The sequence below is a fragment of the Rana temporaria genome, chromosome 2 (assembly GCF_905171775.1).
Source record: "Rana temporaria chromosome 2, aRanTem1.1, whole genome shotgun sequence".
NCBI classification, from domain to species: Eukaryota; Metazoa; Chordata; class Amphibia; order Anura; family Ranidae; genus Rana; species Rana temporaria.
In genome coordinates, this window is record NC_053490.1 from 427,798,707 (window position 1) to 427,820,866 (window position 22,160).

Below are 22,160 nucleotides of genomic sequence, written 5' to 3' on the forward strand. Positions count from 1 at the left end.
ACGACTCAGCACTCCTGGAACCCGCTGATATAGCATAAAGCGGGTCTCCAGTGCACCGGGCCCCCCGGGGACAAAGTAGGAGTCTAAAACGTGTGCCATCTGTTTTGTCAATGTGAAACAATTGGGATAGTTGGGATGCAATGTAATAGAGGTTAAAATCTGGTAGTTCTGTACCCCCCAAATCAGTTGGATTTTTGAGTGCCTGCCAAGCAAGTTTGTGCCTGCCGGTGCCCCAGACAAGGGGCTTGAGGAGGGCCTCCAGTGACTTAAAGTACTTTACGGGTAAGTATACCGGGGAGTGCCACAAAACATATAAGATCTTGGGGAGAAGGACCATTTTGATCAAATTAATGCGACCCCACACGCCGAGGGGAAGACGTGCCAAAACTCGTATCTTGCCTCTGACCAACGAGAACAATGGTTCTATATTAAGGGCAATATAGTCAGCCGGGCTTCTGGATATGTGTATTCCTAAGTACCGAATAGTGTCGACTTTTTGAAGGGGAAGATCCTTTTGGGACTCTGACGGCGGGAAACTATCAATCGGGGGAATCTGTGACTTCCCCCAGTTGATCTTGAGTCCGGAAAAATTCCCGACGATTCTCTCAATCGTCTGGAGTGCCGTTTGGAGAGAGGGGCCCGAATCCGCAAGGTATAACAGCGTATCATCCGCGTAATGCTAATTTTTTCCGTTAAGGGCCCCATCTGCAATCCCTGTATCTCTGGGTTCATGCGAATGGACATGACCAGAGGTCCTGCAGCCAAGGCGTAGAGTAGTGGGGAGAGCGGGCATCCTTGTCTCGTGCCTCTACTGAGACCAAACACCGGAGACGGCCAGCCATTCGCCACCTCCCTGGCCATTGGGGCCTGATAGAGCAGTCTGACCCATTTATGAAATCGAGGGCCAAAGCCATAGCATTCTAGACACCTCCAAAGATATCTCCATTCAACCCACCTGCTTTTACCGCCCCCAGGCTGACTGTCTAACCAAGCCATGACTGAATGACAGGGCCGGTTCACACCAAAGAAACGCAGCGTGGATGCGTTCCAGATGCTTTTCTACATGTGCATTTTTGATGCGTTCCAGTGCATCGCCCTCCTCTTTTTTTTCTTAACCTTCAACAGAGACATGTGTGTTCCAGTGTGTTTTTTAGTGCGTTTTACAGCGTTCCAGTACAGTCCAGTTTTTTGGAACTGCAAGCACTGGTGTGAACTATGCCTTTGAAAACCATATAATCTACTTTCCAATGCCCTTTTGATGCAGAAAAAAACGCACTGGACTGCATGTGGTGTGAACTGACCCTAAGTTTACTAAAGCACAATGTATCCCGTCTACTGTCTGTACTTGTCTAGCGGTCACATGTGGCAGTTTCCTTATTAGCAAAGATCAGGATGGAATTATGTAAAATGTTCAAGCCTCACGATTAATATTCCAACACTTGCAGATGAGCTAGTCCAATTATCTTCTTTCAAAAACACGAAGATTGTTGATTATTTGGGACAGAGACACATTTTGCGTTACCTTAGACCAGGGGTCTCCAAACTTTATAAGCAAAGGGCCAGTTTACCACCCTTCGGGCTTTAGGTGGGCCGGACTGTGGCCAGTGGGAGTAGAAAATGCCCAATCATTTGTTTTAATGGGAGAAATAGTACCCCATTGTTGGTGTCAATGGGAGAAATAGTACCCCATCATTTGTATCAATGGGAGAAATAGTACCCCATCATTGGTTTCAATGGGAGAAATAGTACTCCATTGTTGGTTTCAATGGGAGAAATAGTACTCCATTGTTGGTGTCAATGGGAGAAATAGTACCCCATTGTTGGTGTCAATGGGAGAAATAGTACCCCATCATTGGTATCAATGGGAGAAATAGTACCCCATCGTTGGTGTTAATTGGAGAAGTAGTATTCCATCATTGGTATCAATGGGAGAAATAGTACCCCATCGTTGGTGTTAATTGGAGAAATAGTACCCCATCATTGGTATCAATGGGAGAAATAGTACCCCATTGTTGGTATCAATGGGAGAAATGGTACCCCATCATTGGTATCAATGGGAGAAATAGTACCCCATTGTTGGTGTCAATGGGAGAAACAGTACCCCATCATTGGTATCAATGGGAGAAATAGTACCCCATTGTTGGTGTTGGTAGGGGAAATGGTGCCCCATGATTGGTGTCAGTTGGTGAAATAGTGCCCCAAGGGCCAGATAAAGGCAAGCAAAGGGCCACATCTGGCCCCTGGGCCGCAGTTTGGAGACCACTGCCTTAGACAATGGCGTACTGTGTATACAGTTAGTTGTACAGTTAGACGCTGGCAAGGAAACTGCACTGCCTTCCCATTGTTTTATATACCCAGGTTTACTATGTCAGTCTTTTAACTTTAACAGGATACACATAGGAAATCCTTCTTCCTATTTAGGGATGATTAAATCTCTCACAAGAACCCGGTATGATGAAAATAATTGTTTTATGTGAATTTCCTGATTAAGGATTGTATTGTTCACGCATTCATTGTATTGCTGTGAAGATAAACGCTGAGCAGTACAGTCTCTCTTTTTTTTTTTTTGTTTCTTTTAAAATAGAAATATGAAAGAGGGTGATGTAAATAGTATCATCAGTGTGTCATTTTATAGTGTACACTGGTCCAGGGATCACAAGGAACTTTTGGTGGTCCTGGGAGTTCTGCTGCAAATCAACATTATGGCAGATGTGTACCGCCCAATGCGGTTTCCAGCGTTATTCTCTGTGTCACTGTGCCGCAAAAACAAAGCTACACGTGAGTTTGGGAGGAGTTGGAGTTTGTCAACTTCTTCCATTTAAAGGGATTGTAAAGGTTTTTTTCTTTTTTGTTTCTAAATAGGTTCCTTTAAGCTAGTGCATTGTTGGTTCACTTACCTTTTCCTTCAATTTCCCTTCTAAATGTCTGAATTTCTCACTTCCTGTTCCTCCTCAGTAAGCTGTTCAGGCTGACTATCCACCGCTCGGATGATGGTGGAAAGCTTACTGAGGAGAAACAGGAAGTGAGAAATTCAAACAAAGAAAAAAAAAACATTTAGAAGGGAAATGGAAGGAAAAGGTAAGTGAACCAACAATGCACTAGCTTAAAGGAACCTATTTAGAAAATAAAAGACAAACCTTTACAACCCCTTTAAGTCTATGGTAACTTGACGTAAATCTGCCTGTCGCATATACAGCATTTTTTATGGTGCCTTTAACAAGCGCTTATCAAATATCAGCGAGGTGTAAAAAAAAAAAACACTTCCCCCTTAATATCAAAACAAATTTTAACATGTGGTAAACACGTCCAAAATTCGCATTTCCTTTGAGAACATGTTCACACTGCTGCAGCCATTCCCCCAACCTGTTGCCTCTAGTGACAGTAAACCGAGAATCTTCTCCCCTAACTTGGTGTCATTTTTTATTTTGTTTGTGGCGTCATTCATTTAGAGTTCTGTTAATGACTGAACTACAAGTACTGACCGCCTTTGCAGCTGACTAGGGTGCTGTTGATTGCTTTAGGTAGGTCATTGAGTTTTCTTGGCAGTGTGTAACTGCTTACCCATACAAGGTACTAGCAGGCAGCTTACACTACAATGCATTTTTATTTTTATTTTTTTACAAAGGTGAACTTATCTTTTAATGCTATAGGTGTTTTTGTTTGTGTTTTTAGTATTTTTTTTTACAAAGGTGAATTGATCTTGAAGGCTGCATTCACACCTGAGCGTTTCAAAGTCGTGCGTTTTTACTGCATCTTTTGCCGTGTTTTTGTTGCGATTTTGTACAGGTCACCAATGGAAAACGCCTGTAATGTGCCCCAAAGAAGCTCATGTTCTTTTTTATGGTGGTTTTGCCGTGGAGGGCGCAGCGTCTCCCATGCTTGTGGAAGCCTTTCTGTGTGCTTGCTCCGACACAGGATGGAGAGGAGGGGGCAAGATGGCCGCCAACTGGGGGGGGAGCGGGCCTAAGACGCCATGTGTTTGCTGTATTTTTGCCGTCCTGGAGCCATCTAGGAGGACAGGAACAAAGGAGGAGCAGTGCGGGACCCTTCGGACACCCTTAGGTAAAGCCACCAATGCCAACCACCGCTACAGGATAGGTAATAGGATAACACAGAAGCGGAGCTCTGCCACCACACGTCTGTTCTGCTTCACATTCGGACACACCCCCCCCCCGTGTTCTTTTTTGAGCTTAAGGCGTTTTTCAGGCGTTTTGCTTTAGGTGACAAAACTTTCAAATGTGAACAGGTACCATTGAAATTAATGGGATTTTTGGCCGATTTTCAGGAATTTTTTGGGGCGTTTTAAAAGCTGAAAACCCTCAGGTGTGGATGCAACCTTAATGCTATAGGAGTTTTGGTTCGCGTTTTAAGTATTTGTTTTTGCAAGTGTGAACTAAGCCTTAAGCCTCATACACACGATCGAATTATCATCGGACAAAGCGTTGGACTTTTGTCCAAAGGGCGTTGATCTTGTGTTGCATACAAATGGCAAAGAATTGTCGGCCAACAAACACAAAACAATGTTTTTTTCAGCTCTTTAGCGCCACCCTTTGGGCAACTTCTGCTAATGTGGTGTTATGGTGAGCATTGCTTCTGAGCATGTGTTTGTACTTTGGAGTTTTGTCCGACGGACTTGTGTACACACAATCGGATAATCCAACAACACACAATTGTTGGCGGACAATTTTAAAGCATGCTATCCCACATTTGTCCGGAGAATCCAACAACTATTGTCAGATCGTACAAACGGTCGGATTTTCCGACAACAGCCTGTCATCACACAATTCTTGTTGGATAATCCGATTTATGTGTACGAGGTTTAGGAATTTCATTAGTTTAAGAAAGTTTCCATCCATAGTTGCTACAGTTGTCCATTTGACCCCACTAACCATTGGAACAGGGATATGCAATAAGCGGACCTCCAGCTGTTGCAAAACTACAAGTCCCATCATGCCTCTGGGTGTCATGCTTGTAGCTGTCAGAGTCTTGCTATGCCTCATGGGAATTGTAGTTCTGCAACAGCTGGAGGTCCGCTAATTGCATATCCCTGCATTAGAACATTGAGACAGGGAACAATTGATCTGTTTTTAAACAGACAAAGCAGCAGTTAAATAATATATTCGTGAAATCCAAGTAAAGCCCCGTCTTTTAGTGTGATTGTGTGCATCTGTGATGGAAACAAGAGCCTTTGATGTGTTGGTTGCTAGCCAGCATTTTCTGGTGCGCCACAAAGCATGCACAAAGGAAAACTGGTTCCTTTCATTGCTGTCTACGATTTAGTGCGGTTGCTAAGAACACCCACTCAGGAACAGGTCTCTGGACATTCTTGGTATATTAATTCCAGCGGCAGCCAAGTCCGGGAGTAATCTTTCTTGGCACAGCGCAATGTGAAATGGAACTCCTTCATTTTCCGGAGTGGAAAGATTGTAAAGTCTGGGAAGAACTGCATGCAGAAGCTGAATAAACCTCCTTTTTAAGCCAAGATGGAAAAAAGAAAGACTAATAACATCAGGACTTTAATTTCCTTTATTTTGGATAGTCTGTAGTCAAAACATTGTTTACTATAGGGATTAGACCTGTACTAAACACTACATCCACATAGTCTTTACATACGGAAGATATGTCTCCTCTGAATGTAAATACTCTTGAATATTTTCAGTAGTATTTAGGGCTGGTTCACACCACATGCAGTATATTATTATTTTGTTCTTCACCAAAAATGCATGAACAGTAGATCATCTGAATTTTATTGGCAAAGTTCACACGATTGCAGTGTGTTCCAGAACAGTCAACAAAAGTAGAACATGCTGCTTTGAACTGCACTGGAACGTGACAAAACACACTGGATAGCATTACAGCAAAAATAGATAAAACAGGAAACTTTAGGGGAAAAAAAAAAAAAAATTAGGAGAAAATTGCACCGAAACTTGTTGCAAACGCAGAAAGATGCACCAAAATTTAAAGTAGAGGTTCCCCCTAAAAAAAAAATTCTAACAATACATTGAGAAGACTGATTACACTGCGGGTATGCTGGGTTTTTTTTTTCCGTACATACCTCGTTATCGTCGTTTCATCCCTGCTTCCGGGTATAATTCTTGCTGGACCTAGTTGATTGACGTTCCTCCGACCGGCGCATACTGCGCGTCACGACTTTCCGACAGAAGCCGAACGTCATTGCGCAGACGCCGTATAGAGTCGGCTCTATACGGCGCCTGTGCAGCGACGTTCGGCTTCTTTCGGAAAGTCGTGATGTCAAGTATGCGTCGGTCGGAGGAACGTCAATCAACTAGGAACGCCCAGCCCCACTCGAATCATACCCAGAAGCCGAGGGATAAAACGGCGATATCGAGGTATGTACGGAAAAAAAAAAAAAAAAAAACGCATACCCGCAGTGTAATCAGTCTTCTCAATGTATTGTTAGAATTTTTTTTTAGGGGGAACCTCCACTTTAACAAAAAGCATCACAAACGCACATGCAGGAAACAATCTGAAGCATATCTGGACTGCGTTTCTGTGGTGTGATCTGGTCCTTACTGCTGTCTGTTCTGCAACAGTTGGGCGTAGGGCTCATTCAGATGGGCGCTGAGACCCGATCCCCATGCTGAGACACATTTTGTTATGTCTGCATTCACCTCAGGGCAGCCTATGTAAGTGGATGCACATGCAGTAGCTGCACAGACACAGTCGCATGTCAGAATATGACTTGCAGACAGGAACAGGGATTTTCTGTCGCCCGATGCCTGGGACATGCAGGTCCGGTCGCCGGGCAAGAAGTATTTTTTACATTTAACCCTGCTGCTGGCAAGTAGAAGGGTTTAGACCCGAAGGTGTGCTCTCTTGTAAAAGCAATTTGAGCAGATAACTAGCCACTGGATCACTTTTACAATCAGTGGGAGGTGACCCGTCCCACCAAGACACGTGCAATTTTAGAGCGCAACATATTTGGTATCTTTTTATTCAGTGTAACATCATTATTTATGTTTTACCAAATTGGGTTATGTATTTTGTTTTTTTGCATTAAAATTCTAAAAGTGTATTTTTAAATTGCATTGCAGTTAATGAGGCACAGTTCACGCATTAAAGTGGAGTTCCACCCATAAATATAACATTACATCAGTAGTTTTAAAAAAATGTCATTAGTCCTTTAAGAAAACATTTTTTTTTTTTAGATGCCTTCAAAGTGTTGTTGCTAGGCAGAATAGTTAATCTTCCCTCTTCCTGCACCTAGGTGCTTAAGCTTCCTAACCTACACCGCACAGACTCCTGGGAATGTAGTGGGTGTAACTTTCCAGGAGTCTGTGCACTCCCCAGTCTCGAAGAATCATGTGACTTGGACAGTACAGGTGCTGAAACCTGATCTGAAACCTATTACACTGCTTGTGCAGCACTGAGCATGTGCGAGATCTGCAAGGCTGAAATCCAGGAAGTCATACAGTCTGGCTTCATGATGCACACACTTAAGATGGCCCCAGTCAATTTCTATTTTATAAAGTGTCTAAATGCTGTAACAACCTAACAAAACGGACCTTAGTTTACAGGCCAACTTTACTAGAATACATTAAGCTTGTGTATTACAGGGGTATTTATATTTAAAAAGTGAAATTGTGGCCGGAACTCCACTTTAAGCCCCTTAATTACAATGGACTCACTCGAACGATTTGACTCCCGCTTGCAGTCCTGATTACAGAGACATCGGTACAGAAACTACTTTTTAAAAATCCGTGCGGGGTCGCACCATTTAGGACGGTGTCATTGCCGGCAAATGCTGACGATTTTACATGTCAAATCACAGCAGTGTGAACCAGGGCTAATTGTCATGCGACCTGAAAGTTCAAAGTCACATGAAAAGTCATGAACCAGGGCTAAGTCTCTTGGACAAGTAGTTTTGTAAAAACTTTCCACACCCCTGAGGAGCATTTGCATGGATTAGAACACAAACAATGTGCATTTGGATCAATGCTCCCGCTCATACCCACGTCAAATCGATTAATTTTTCATGAACGGTTCTGCTGGAGAATTTAGCTTTAACCAGTGCATGCAGCCAATCAGCTCTAGCATTAAACATTGTATTCTGATGGCAGGGGCATCCCACTGTCAGAATACAGTGACACAGTGGGGAGGATTTCCCCACCGTCCGTAAAGCTATTGTAAAGCCTCAAGCTTAAAAAAAAAAAAAACAAACGTATCATACTTGTCTCCACTGTGCAGTTCGTTTTGCACAGAGTGGTCCGGAACACCGACTTCTGGGGTCCCTCTGCGGCTCCTCCTCTCATCAGATAAACCCCTAGGAGAAGCGCTCTCCTGGGGGGGGGGGGGGGGTTAACTTACGGGAGTGCTCCAGAGTCCATCATTCAGCGTCCTCCCCTGCCCGCGTCATTGGATTTGATTGACAGTAGCGGGAGCCAATGGCTACGCTGCTATCAATCTATCCAATCAAGAGCTGAGAACCCTTGGAAGAGGAAGAGCGCGGGTGAAGTTCCAGGGCTCAGGTGAGTAAAATGGGGGGGGGACTGGGGGGCCGGTCACTGCCAGGTGTTTTTTCACCTTAAAGCATAGGATGCATTAACCACTTGTGGACCGCCGCACGACGATATACGTCGACAAAATGGCACGGCTGGGTCGGCGGCGCGCTCGCGCCCCTGTCTGAAGCTGCGGGACCCACGGACCCGATCCCTGCCGGTGTCCCGCGATCGGGTCACAGAGCTGAAGAACGGGGAGAGGTAAGTGTAAACAAACCTTTCCCCGTTCTTCCTAGTGGCTTGTCAGTGATCGTCTGTTCCCTGTCATAGCGAACAACGATCAGTGACTTCACACGCCCCCCTACAGTAAGAATCACACACTAGGGCACATTTAACCTCTACAGTGCCCCCTAGTGGTTAACCCCTTCACTGCCATGGTCATTTTCACAGTAATCCGTGCATTTTTATAGCACTGATCACTGTAAAAATTACAATGGTCCCAAAAATGTGTCAAAAGTGTCCGATATAATGTCGCAGTAACGATAAAAATCGCTGATCACCACTATTAGTAGTAAAAAGAAAATATTAATAAAAATGCCATAAAACTATCCCCTATTTTGTAGACGCTATAACTTTTGCGCAAACCAATCCATAAACGCTTATTGCGATTTATTTTTTTTCTACCAAAAATATGTAGAAGAATACGTATCGGCCTAAACTGAGGAACATTTTTTTTTTTATATATATATTTTTGGGGGATATTTATTATAGCAAAAAGTAAAAAATATCGATTTTTTTTTTTTCAAAATTGTCGCTCTATTTCTGTTTTATAGCGCAAAAAATAAAAACCGCAGAGGTGATCAAATACCACCAAAAGAAAGCTCTATATGTGGGGAAAGAAAAAGGACATTTGTTTGGGAGCCACTTTGCACAACCGCGCAATTGTCAGTTAAAGCGACGCAGTGCCGAATCGCAAAAAGGGCCCTGGTCCTTTAGCTGCATAATGGTCCGGGGCTTAAGTGGTTAAGGTGAAAAAATACGAGGATTTACAACCCCTTTAAGGCTCGGTTCACACTGCTGCGACCTACAGTGCGACTTTGCCAGGCGACTTGAGTACTGCTTTGATCAAAGTATAGAATAGAAGTCACCTTAAAGTAGTACAAGAACCTTTTCTAAAGTCGGAGAGACTTCAGAAGTGTTAATCAAGACATCTCTCATTGACTAACACAGGATCTCACATGTCACGCGACTTGAGGTCTCACAAGTTGGATCCCAAGTAGTGGCTGTGTGAACCGAGCCTGAATGTCTGGAATGGGAAATTGGCTCAGCTTTTTTCTTTTTTTATTGAGCCACGTATGACCAGCTCTAATTAACATTTCTCAGAGCTCAGTTTTTATTTACCGACTGGAGCCCCTTGACTGAATAAGCTATTTTTTTGTGAAATTAAACTTAGTTTTTAATAAAAGAGCAATGTGAAAGAGCAAGCAATTTAAAAAAGTGAAAATAATAAAATATTATTATAAGGTAAACACTGCAATAACCCAAAGTATGAGGTCACAGTTTTTGGTGTTTTTGCCAATAGGTAATCCACCGACATGGTCATCTGAAAAACTGTTGGCAGAATGTTTTATAAAGTAAAAAGTCGTTTTTTAGGAAGTCACTCATTTTAAAAAGCATTGATAAATTCAAACTTCATACATGGCTATAAAACTAGTCTACTCTGTAATCCCGTCAGACACAGATGGGAAGGTATTTAAAGACATTGCATACCCATAACATGATACCAGCTATTTTACAGTTTGTGGCTAGACAGTAACCTTGAGGTTCAGAATGTTTTTACTCGTGTTGATTTATTCTACTGCCTGTGTCCTATCTAAGAATTTGATGTAGCACATACCAGCTGTAACCGTATTATTTTGACTAAAAGAGTATTCATTTTGTGCAATGCTTCTGAGCTCTGTCATTTTGTCTAAAACCTAGCTTTTCTAAGTCACCCAGCGTACCCAGTGACCAACCTCTGGATAGCATTATAGAACGTTGTCAAAGCCTAAAATGAAAAAAGCTTATAGTGTGGCAGAGCTCAGCACTTTACTAGGTTTGCTGTGCGTTTTCATTTGCTAAAAGGACTTTACACATGCGCTCTGAAAGGAACGCCCACGGGTGTGCCGTTCCTTCCGAATCCATGCCGTGATTGGCGGCTCTCACAGGAGTGACGTCATTATTCCTCTGGCCAATCACAGCACTGGAGCCTGCGAACCCGGAAGTAACTGTCAGCCGTCTCAGCAGTGTGCGGGGACCGCTGCAACAGCTTCGTTCTATGGTGGTATTTCATAATGAACTAGTATGTGATGCATACTAGTTCATTATGCCTGCGATGAAGAGAAAAAAGGGGGTAAAAATGCACTGGAAATCATTAAAACGAACAGGAACGCATCAAAAAATTTTTTTTAAAAAAAAGGAGACAAATGGTCACACAGAAATGGTCCTGAAACGCAGAAATGGTGGTGTGAACTGGCCCTAAGAAAGTATTTAATGAAAAATCGATTACAGGGCCATAAGCCAATTGCTGCCCAACCTATTTCTAGAAAACTAGAAAATCACTTAAAACCCCCAAGCATTATTTGTTTTCTGAAAGCAAAGACCCTGGAGAATAAAATGGTCTTTGTTTGCACGATATTTACACAAAATGTGTGCAGTTGTCAGATGCAAATTTTCAGGAAAAAATACACATGAATTTTAGTTCATGCAAACCAATTTTTGATACAATATAAAAGATGATGTTACGCCTGAGTACCGTATATTCTCGAGTATAAGCCGAGTTTTTCAGCACATTGTTTTGTGCTGAAAATGCCCCCCTCGGCTTATACTCGAGTCACCTTTTTGCGCCTGATCTCCCAGACTTTGGGGACCTGGTACCGGCCGACTGTAGGTCCCCCGGACCCCACAAACACATGTAGCTCCACTCTTCCTCTACAAGTGTGCAAAGTTTGTTGTCTGGGGGACCTAAGGCTGGGAAGCATCGATTTTTCAAAGCCGGACACCCCTTCCATAGACTCCCATGTTATAAACGGTCATTATTCTGGTGACTTTGGGGACCCTGTACCGGCTGGTCGTAGGTCCCCTGGACCCGGAACTTGGCACACATGTAGCCCCATTTCTCCTCTACACGTGTGCAAAATTTGTTGTCTGGGGGACCTAAGGCTTTTTCAAATCCAGACACCCCTTTCATAGACTCCCATGTTAAACGTTAGTCTAGTCATGAGCACAATGAGGCATGGACACAGTTAGGCATGCAGATGGACACCCTAGGCTTATACTCGAGTCAATACGTTTTCACAGTTTTTTTGTGGTAAAATTAGGTGCCTCGGCTTAAATTGGGGTTGGTTTATACTCAAGTATATATGGTAATTAGATACCATATGTCACTCTATAAAATTGTGCTTGCCCGTGGAATCACGACAAACTATGATACATTAAATTATCCATAGACAACACTTTAAAAGCCTTTCCAGGTTACTAGTTTAAAGTTAAAGTGCTTGTAAAGCCTCAAGGTTTTTCACCTTCTATGCATGCATTCCATGCATTAAAGCGGGGGTTCACCCTTAGAGGGCACTTTTCCCCCTTAGATTCCTGCTCGTTTTTACTAGGGGAATCGGCTATTTATTTTAAAATATGTGCAGTACTTACCCGTTTACGAGATGCATCCTCTCCGTCGCTTCCGGGTATGGGCTTCGGGAATGGGCGTTCCTTCTTGATTGACAGGCTTCCGAGAGGCTTCCGACGGTCGCATCCATCGCGTCACGATTTTCCGAAAGAAGCCGAACGTCGGTGCGCAGGCGCAGTATAGAGCCGCACCGATGTTCGGCTTCTTTCGGCTACGAGTGACGCGATGGATGCGACCGTCGGAAGCCTGTCAATCAAGAAGGAACGCCCGCTCCCGAAGACCCATACCCGGAAGCGACGGAAGAAGATGCAGCTCGAAAACGGATAAGTACTGCTCATATTTTAATACAAATAGCCGATTCCCCTAGACCGAACGAGCAGGAAGCTAAGGGGAGAAATTTTTTTTTTTTACAAATGGGTGAACTCCCGCTTTAAGGTGAAAAATCTTCTGTCTTACCTAAACCCGATTCAGCAATGTGCACGAGCGCAGCGGCTTTAACTACTGTCTCTCTCATTGAACAGATTGATAGCAGAGGGAGCCATTGGCTCCTGCTGCTGTCAATCAAATCCAGTGACACGGAAGCAGTGGGTGGGGTCGAGTCCTGCTGTCTGTATCAATGGACGCAGCAGCGGGACTCAGGAGCCCCCATGGAGAGAGGTTTTCTGTGGGGGCACCCGATGAAAAAGAGAGGGCCTGAGCGCCGGTGGGGCACCCCAGAAGAAGAGGATTGGGGCTGCTCTGTGCAAAAGAATGTTTGTTATTTTTTTATTTAAAAGAAATGAGGTGGCATGGGGGCACTTTAATATTTTTTTTCTTTATCATTTTTTTTTTTATTTACATTTTTTTACACTGTCTTTTTGCTTTTTCTATCAAGTTTATTGCTATTGAAAGCGCTGAGAAACATCCCTTGTGATGGCATGGGCCATGACAGGAACTTTCTCTGGAGAAATCAGGGGTCTGTTAGATCAGTTTAATTGGCTGTTTTACTAGCCGGTAACGGTAGTCTAGTGGTTAAGATGGTGGTTTACGCCAGATTATGTAAGACGTTTTTATATGAGAACCATAGTTAGAGCTCAGGGCCCCACCCTGCCGAGGGGTCCAGTGTGTGAAGGGAAGAGCAGTCAGAGGTGCTGGTGTGCACCATACCGTCCAGGTCAGGACAGACCAAGGCCCAAGCCTGAGGGAGAGTCCATGAAAGACAGAGCAGCTGGGAAGCTGCAGGGAAAGATGTAAAGCTGAGGTGCAGCATCTCTACGAACACTGGGACGTGTTTGAAGGTCAGGAGGACCAAGAGCAGGGCTCAAGTCCTGCGGGAACGCGTGGAAACGGAGTTCCTGCACTTTTTCACAATAGGAACTTAGTTCCCTTTGCAGGACTAGAGCAGCCGAGCCGCCCGAGCCAATCCTTCACTAAGCGGCCCAGCTCGAGTCTTCCTTCTTTCTAAATCCCGCGATAACTCGCGGCCGACCTCCGCAATGTCTCCTGGGAACAATGACAAAAGCTCCCAGGAGACATTGCGGCATCGAGGAAGTGACGGAATACCCGCACACTACTCGATGAATCCATATACAGGAAGCGGCCAGTAACATAAATATACTAAGGTACAGTGGATCGAAAAAAAAACATGCGGTTTAGTAATTATGCATATGAGCGTATAATTTTTTTTTTTGGTGGGGGAGAGGATCTTGGGTGGGAGTTCCCACACTTTTTTCCCCAGGACTTGACCCCTGACCAAGAGGTACTACTCAGTGCAGGAGAGCTGCCAAGAAGAGCCAGGAGGCTGAATTTTATGTTTTTTTTTCATTGATGGGGAGAAGACATGCCTGTTGGAACTTTTGACATTATTTACAAGTGGGCAGGAATAGCCCTGAAAACTATTTCTATTGTGGAGTAAACTCACTGTTTTGGCACTACCACTGAGTTACAAAACCCCAATATATATATTTGTTTGGTCTCCTTCAATAATCCAGAGTGTTTTCATTACCGAGTGGTGAGATATTCTCTACAGCTTTAAGCAGAGGAATGGATTTTAGGAAGTTGCCTTGGCACTGCTCCGGCCCGGCACTGAGATATCCAGCAGTATGCCGTGGAACAAATATATTTTCTTAACTGCTGCTTTCTCCAAACAAAACATTTCTTCTCTTCTACAAAAAGTTCAAGTTCAACTCAAAATAATGCTCCAGAATTGGAGGTGACATACTGTATATAGCATTGAAATGAGTATTGTTCATTTTGCCAAACATACTTTTCTTTGTGTATGCTGAATATAGCTCCTGTTCAGTGTTTGGCCTTCGGAGGCCTGGTTTTAGGTCAGCAATTCTTAAAGGTTTCCAATGAACGTTGGGATTCCTCCAGAATTTCATAGGGTTTCTTTGAGCTGTGGCTGATTGATCTTCTATTCTTCACACTAACCTCCAATAAATGTGTTTTAAAAAAAACGGGTGAGTGTGCTATTAAGTAAAATAATCACTATAATCAAAAATAGATTAATAAATAAATGAACAGCAAGTGAAACACCAGCCTACCTAATATAACCTAAATATCTAAAAAAAAACACGTTAACATCTAGTCCCCATCGTGACAGGTGCCTAATAGATAAACTTGATAATTGGTGATCATTAAGTAATAAATAAATGAATATAATAACAATATTCCATAAATAATCACAATAACATAAATTCAATAGATTCATGTGCTGCTATGGGTCCATAGAACTGTAGTGTACTGCAATATCCACCACAATTGCCACGAACATCCAGTGAAATAATATCCAGTGATAAAAGCTGTTAATGGTCCACCTTCACCGACTCTAATAAGGACACCCACAAAAGCGCTCAAAAGGTGGCAGCTTACCACAAGTAGTTGACCCTTTTTTTTTCTTTTGAAAAGCCTATGGCGTGTGAACACACCCAAAAAACTCCACCCGGTGCAGAAAAAATGTGCACACACATAAAGAGTGTTCACAAAAACGTGCAGACGGGTGCAACGTCAAGTGGTCCTCCTGTGAAGAAGGGACCCAAAAACCCTGATCCCCCGGGGCGTTAGGCTCCAGACGGGGACTGAGGTACTGTGGTCCGAGCAACCGAAGCCGACACGGACCTAACTTCCTCGGAGGGACTGCCGAAACAGAACCCTCCCAGTACTAGGTGGGGCTCCCCCGAAGGGAGACCCCATGAGAGCAGGCAGACTAAGCCAGAAGACCATGTCCACCCACTCCCAAGACGTTCAGGGCTGGCACCTGTCACGATGGGGACTAGATGTTAACGTGTTTTTTTTAGATATTTAGGTTAGATTAGATAGGCTGGTGTTTCACTTGCTGTTCATTTATTTATTAATTTATTTTTGATTATAGTTATTATTTTCATTTAATAGCTATTAGAGCACTCACCCGTTTTTTTTAATCCACTTTGCAGCAGTGGTATCCACTGTTTTTTTGAGGTGCCGCTCATATTTAGTTTAATTCTTTGTTTAATTGCACATTTGGCGCGAGATACATTTTTTTTCTTTTTACAATAAATGTGTTTTAGCTGGGGTTCTGACACCTAAAAAATACTCATAGGTAAAACGGTTGAGGAAGGCTGCTTTATGAGTGTTGAGATTAGGGCTGCAACGAACGATTATTTTCATAATCGATTAGTTGGCCGATTTATTGTTTTGATTAATCGGTTAATGACGTTAAAAAAAAAAAAAAAAAATAATAATTTTGCGGTGATTTGCATTTTTTTTTTTTTTTGCCCAATTTGTTGTTGGGCAGATTAAAAAACACAAATTGCCCCAAAAACACATTACATGCTTTTCTGCAGCTTCTCCATTGAAGTATATTGAACCGAAAAAACAAAATGGCACCATTTTGCATTAAAAAAAAGTCCTCGCCCTTTCCAAATACGCAGCAGCTGAAAAAAATCCTGGATGTGAACGTGTCCCATAGGAAACCATGTAAATGACCTGTAGTGTTTCTGCAAAAAGCACCAAAAAACACAAAGGTGTGACCCCGGGCCTGAGATGTTTAGTAACATAATGGGGGTTAAAAAAACTAAAATTAGTACAAAAAGAGCAAATAATTGCTACTGTAAGGGGTTCATTTTTTTTTCTGTGGGACAGTGAAAGTAATATTTACAGTAGCGATTTTCTCTTTTTGTACTATAAAAGGCCAATTTTAGTTTTTTTTTAACCCCATTACGTTACTGGCCGATTAATCGAATATGAAAATGGTAATCAATTAATTTCATAATCTAATAGTTGTTTCGGCCCTAGTTGAGATCCTTGTCTGGCCACAGATGGAGAGTCTGCCCAACAGGTTTGGCTAAATTTGAGGGGTAGAACTTTCAAATGAACAGTCATCATGTACAATACTAATTACTGCCTTATTCCCTGACTTGATTGATTCAGTTTTAGTACATGTACAGTTAGGGCATGTTCACACCTAAACAGATTGGTGTGTTATGGGACAAGATAACGTGTGTCGAGTAAACAGTCACATGAAAGAAACCTGCATGGCTCATTTTTACCTTTTCATGGCAGAAGGTAAAACAGATCTTAACAACTAAATCCAGTTTTGCAACTTTGGTATGTGTTGGCAGGGCCACCGTCAGGAATTTTTGGGCATGGGCCCCCTGGAGCAGAAAACGGGGGGGGCGCTGCTGCCGCAAATTGAGAAGCGGGTAGAAGTGTTGCAAGTTTAGAAGTTAGAAGCGGGGGGTGACGCAAGTTAAAAAGCGGGGGGGTGGCACCACGAATTGAGAATGTGGGGGCTTCCGTGAATTGAGAAGCTATAATTGAGAATTACGTTCGGGGGGCTTTGGGAGCTGACGAACAAAAAGAAAACGGGCCCCTTAGAGGTCGGGGGGCTTTGGGTGCTGACGGAAAGAAAAGGGGGATGCCATCTGGGCCCCTGGGGACCACCGGGCCCCTTAGAGGTCGGGGGCTTTGGGTGCTGACAAGCAAAAAAAAAGGGGGGAGTGCCATCCGGGCCCCTTACAGGTGTACTGCCTGTACCCCCCCTGATGGCGGTCCTGTGTGTTGGTAAAACTGGACATATCAACTACTTTGTGTATCCAGGTGTACCTTTTTTTTTTTTTGTTCCAAAAACCAATTGGATCTTCATTTGTTGATGCATGGTAATGGATGTTTCCTGATTCTGCTTTATTATCAAATAAAAAGTGTGCCAAAATAGTAAATCATTCTCTTTTTTTTTTTTTTTTTTTTAGCTGTAAATTTCTTGCCATTACCAAGACCCACCAGCCAAAAAAATTACCTAAAATTGAAATCCCCTACCCCTGATGTTTGCAGCAATATCACATAAGTGTTTGTACTCGTAGCAAGGCCAAGAAACAAGAGTGACCCTTTACCCTGTCTGTGAACTTTGACCATGACACTAGCCTAGATCAAGCAATTTTATCTTTTTTTCTTTTTTTGTTACATTATTCTCCCCTGACTAGGAGGAAAAGATTCAATGTGCGGAATTAACAAAGCGTGTCGCAAGCATAAAGCTTGCACCCCTTCCAAACTTAAAAAGCCAAGCATATGCTATTCCTAATTAACAAAAAGGGCACTGTTTTCTGTGCTGTGTCTGTGCCAGACATGGCATACAGTTCAGGAGAGTTTAGCAGCAGTTTGCTGCTCTGGCAGCCTCTGCCCAGTTTTGCCTCCTTACCCAGCCTAGAGTGAGAGGGAGGAGAACAGCTGTTACCCCTGCGTTTGCCAGGCTTTTTAGAAGGTAGTACTAATGCAGTAAGCACTGCATAGACTGAAAGGAATGTGAGCCGTCACTAGACAGTTTACATCCTGTTTGCCAGACTGAACTTGGCGGAGAAGGAAGCACACAGCAAAAATTACCGCACAGTGGTTGAAGGAGAAAAAAGGTGAATGTTTTTGCATGGCCTAGTCAGAGTCTAGACTTAAAGGGGTTGTAAAGATTTGTCTTTTATTTTCTAAATTGGTTCCTTTAAGCTAGTGCATTGTTGGTTCACTTACCTTTTGCTTCGATTTCCCTTCTAAATGTTTTTTTTCTTTGTTTGAATTTCTCACTTCCTGTTTCTCCTCAGTAAGCTTTCCACCATCATCCGAGCGGTGGAAAGTCATTTAGAACAGCTTACTGAACACATTACTGAGGAGGAACAGGAAGTGAGAAATTCAGACAAAGAAAACAAAGAAAAAAAACATTTAGAAGGGAAATCTAAGGAAAAGGTAAGTGAACCAACAATGCACTAGCTTAAAGGAACCTATTTAGAAAATAAAACACGAACCTTTACAGCCCCTTTAAACTCCATTGAAAATCTGTGGAATTACTTGAAGACTGCAGTCCACAAACAGTCACCATCAAATTTAACTGAACTTAAGCAGTTCTGCAGTGAGTGAGCAAATATTGCAAAGTCTAGATGTGCATAGTTGGTAGAGACATATCCCAACAGACTCAAGCCGCGTACACATGACCGTTTTTCATGACGAGAAAAATGGCATTTTTTTGAATTGGTCTTTAAAAACGGTTGTGTGTAGGCTCCAGAGCATTTTTCTCGTCGAGAAAAATGGGCATTAAAAATTTAGAACATGCTCTATTCTTTTTGTCGTTTTTCTTGTTGTGAAAAATGGTCGTGTGTACGCTTTAATGCTGGGGGGAAAAACACGCATGCTCAGAAGCAAGTTATGAATATTTTTTACTTTTTGCTATAATAAATATCCCCCAAAAATATATAAAAAAAACGTTTTTTTCCCTCAGTTTAGGCCGATACGTATTCGTCTACATATTTTTCGTAAAACAAAATCGCAATAAGCGCTTGATTGGTTTGCGCAAAAAATATAGCGTTTACAAAATAGGGGATAGTTTTATGGCATTTTTCTTAATATCTTTTTTTTTTTTACTAGTAATGGCGGCGATCAGCGATTTTTATCGGTACTGCGACATTATGGTGGAACACTTCGGACACTTTTGACACATTTTTGGGACCATTGGCATTTTTATAGCGATCAGTGCTATAAAAATGCATTGATTACTGTAAAAATGCCACTGGCAGTGAAGGGGTTAACACTAGGGGGCGAGGAAGGGGTTAATCATGTTCCCTGGGTGTGTTCTAACTGAAGGGGGGGTTGACTGACATGGGGAAATGACAAATCGATGTTCATACATTTTAATGAACGCGCCCCTATTGGCTGCTCGACGAGGTGACGTATAGCTACGTGCTCTCGCCCAGCAGAGCCGACCTGCCGCTGTATAACTGCGGCGGCTGGTCGGCAAGCAGTTAAAGGAACCTATTTAGAAAATAAAAAAACAAACCTTTACAACCCCTTTAAAGTGTTTTATTCATGGTTTCTAATGGTCAGAAACTTTCCTGTATATATGGTCCAGCCAATATGTGAGAGCTCTGTCCTAAACCAAACATATGTGTTTTTATATTAGATCTCTAAATATAACAAATTCTCTCACCTCTCAGTATGTGCAAACAACAAGGACACCTACTGTTGCCACAATTATAGTTACCAGTAAACTACAACCAATTCCTCTTTTTATTATTCTGTGTATAAAAGTAACTTGTTGACAAATTGGTTTCCCAGGGTACATTTTTCCCCCTCACTGGCCAATATGTATATGATGGTGTGAATGTACACTTCTCTTTGGGGTTGGCAACCTATTTCCTCCATTCATCGAATTACATTTTTGTTATATTGATGATCTGATATTCATTTGTTCTAAACAGGTTGAATTGTTTATTGTTGTATTTAAGCCCATGTTCACACTGTAGCGATTTGGGAACCAGCGCCGGTTCCCGCATCTCATCTCTCCCGTGGGGAGTTCACACTGCCGTCTGCGAACCTCTGTGGGTGTCAATACAATGTTAATGACACCCCCAGATCAGTTCACAGATCCGATCCGATTCCAGTGCGGGGGGAAAAAAGTCCCTGCATCTTTTTTTGTGCGAATCCAATGCGAGTTCAGCCATACAACTGTTGCATGTGATCGGCACCGCAGTGCAGGTTCGAAGCACATTGCGATGTCTGTGTTCACTACAGTGTGAACCTGGACTAAATTTACTGAACAGATAAATACAAAGTGACCATTAAGGATCAGTTATTCATCAGTTTTTACATCAGTTCTTCACATCCACCTAACCACTTGAGTCAAATTTTTGGTTTACATGGTTAACCACTTTCCGCCTGGCCTATAGCAGATTGATGGCCGCAAAGTGGTTCTGTTATCCTGACTGGGCATCATATGATGTCCAGCAGGATAACATGCTGGTGTGTGCCCGTGGGACACGCCGCATCTCTGATCGTGATAAGGAGCCTGTGTCAGAGGCTTCTTACCATGTGATCAGCTGTGACCAATCACAGCTGGTCATCGCATTAACCAGGAAGTTGATCAGCGGCTCTCGCTGTCAGAGGGGGGGGTCTGTGCTGATTATCAGCACAGCCCCCTCAGATCTGCCAATCAGCTACCAATCAGTGCCCAGCAATAATAAAGCTATAATAGTCTGCCAGTGCCCACCACAGTGCCAATCAGTGCCCATTACAGTGCCAATCAGTGCCCAGTAGTAACACCTGTCAGTAACTAATCAGTACCCCATCATCAGTGCTGCCCATCACAGCCGCCGGTCATTGCCTATCACAGCCACCTGTCAGTGCCCATCAGTGCCGCCTATTGGTGTCTATCAGTTCCCATGAATTCTACATATCAGTGCCCATGAATTCTACATATCAGTGCCCATGAATTCTACATATCAGTGCCCATGAATTCTACATATCAGTGCCAACTCATCAATGTCCGTCAGTGAAGGGGAAAAACTTTTTTATGGCAGAAAATAAAACAATTTTTTATTTATTTTTTTAAATGTTGGTCTTTTTTTTTTTTTTTTTTTAATTTTTTATTTACACATCATACGAGGCTGGTCCACATGAACCACATCAACAACGAAACAACAGCTGTAATCAGCGTACATGCATATAAATTCAAGTGGTATAGCCTAAACATTACAGTATGCAACCGTGGCTCAGCCTCCCATTCCTTTTCCGTTTTCCAAGAGCGAAATGAGTTAGGAAAAAAGAAGAAAGATTGCGGGAACTGCTCAAGTAAGCAGACCAGCGAGGTGAAAATAGAGGGGTAGTTGGAAGAGCGGGGGTGGGGGGGGGGGGGGAAAGGGGGGGGGGGCTCGCGATCATGGACATCCATCTTTATCTGGCTCTCTGTTTCCGGTGGTTGTCTCGGCCTCGCACCCAAGAGGGCAAATGTTGGTCTTTTTTAGTTTGTTTACCAAAAAATAAAACCCCAGCAGTGATCAAATACCACAAAAATAAAGCTCTATTTGTGGTAAGAAAATGATAAAAATTTTGTTTGGGTACAGTGTTGCATGATCGCACAATTGTCATTCAAAATGTGACATCGCTGAAAGCTGAAAATTGTCCTGGACAGGAAGGGGCGAAAGTGTCTGGTATTGAAATGGTTAAAATTTTTAGTTCTGATATCTACTTAAAGCGGAGCTCCGCCGTAAAAAAATATTAAAAGCCAGCAGCTACAAATACTTCAGCTGCTGACTTTTAATATTAGGACACTTACCTGTCCTGGAGTCCAGCGACGTCGGCAACAGAAGACGAGCAATCGCTCGTCACTCTGCTGCCCCCACCGCCATCATCGGTGAGGGAACCAGGAAGTGAAGCATTGCCCGGTTCCCAACGGCGCATGCGCGAGTCGCACTGCGCCTTGCTCACTGGTCCCCGCTGTGTTCTGGGAGCCATGTGTTTCCCAGAACACAAGGAGGGGGGGATAGTGATGCACTACCCGCAGGTCCCCGCAGAGTGGACTCCCGGAAGTGGGTGCAAATACCTGTCTTAGACAGAGACAGGTATCTGCCAAATGTGACACCGGAGGGGTGGGAGGCTTCCGATGTGCACAACTGTTTATAAACTGCAAAATTTCAGTAAAAAAAACACTTAAAAGTTAACAGGGCACACAAACACAATAGTTTACCCATTTTTTTGTATCGTATAAAGGATGAAGTTGCACCAAGTAAATTGATACCCAACATATCAAGCATTAAAATCGCATGTAC

General features: G+C 43.0%; 1 protein-coding gene across 2 annotated transcripts in view; it reads left to right on the forward strand.

Annotated features, from left to right (window-relative positions):
* The window catches only part of APOO (apolipoprotein O), a 114,961-nt gene that overhangs the window by 18,166 nt on the left and 74,635 nt on the right, over positions 1–22,160 (forward strand). The gene's annotated exons all lie outside the window — the stretch shown is intronic.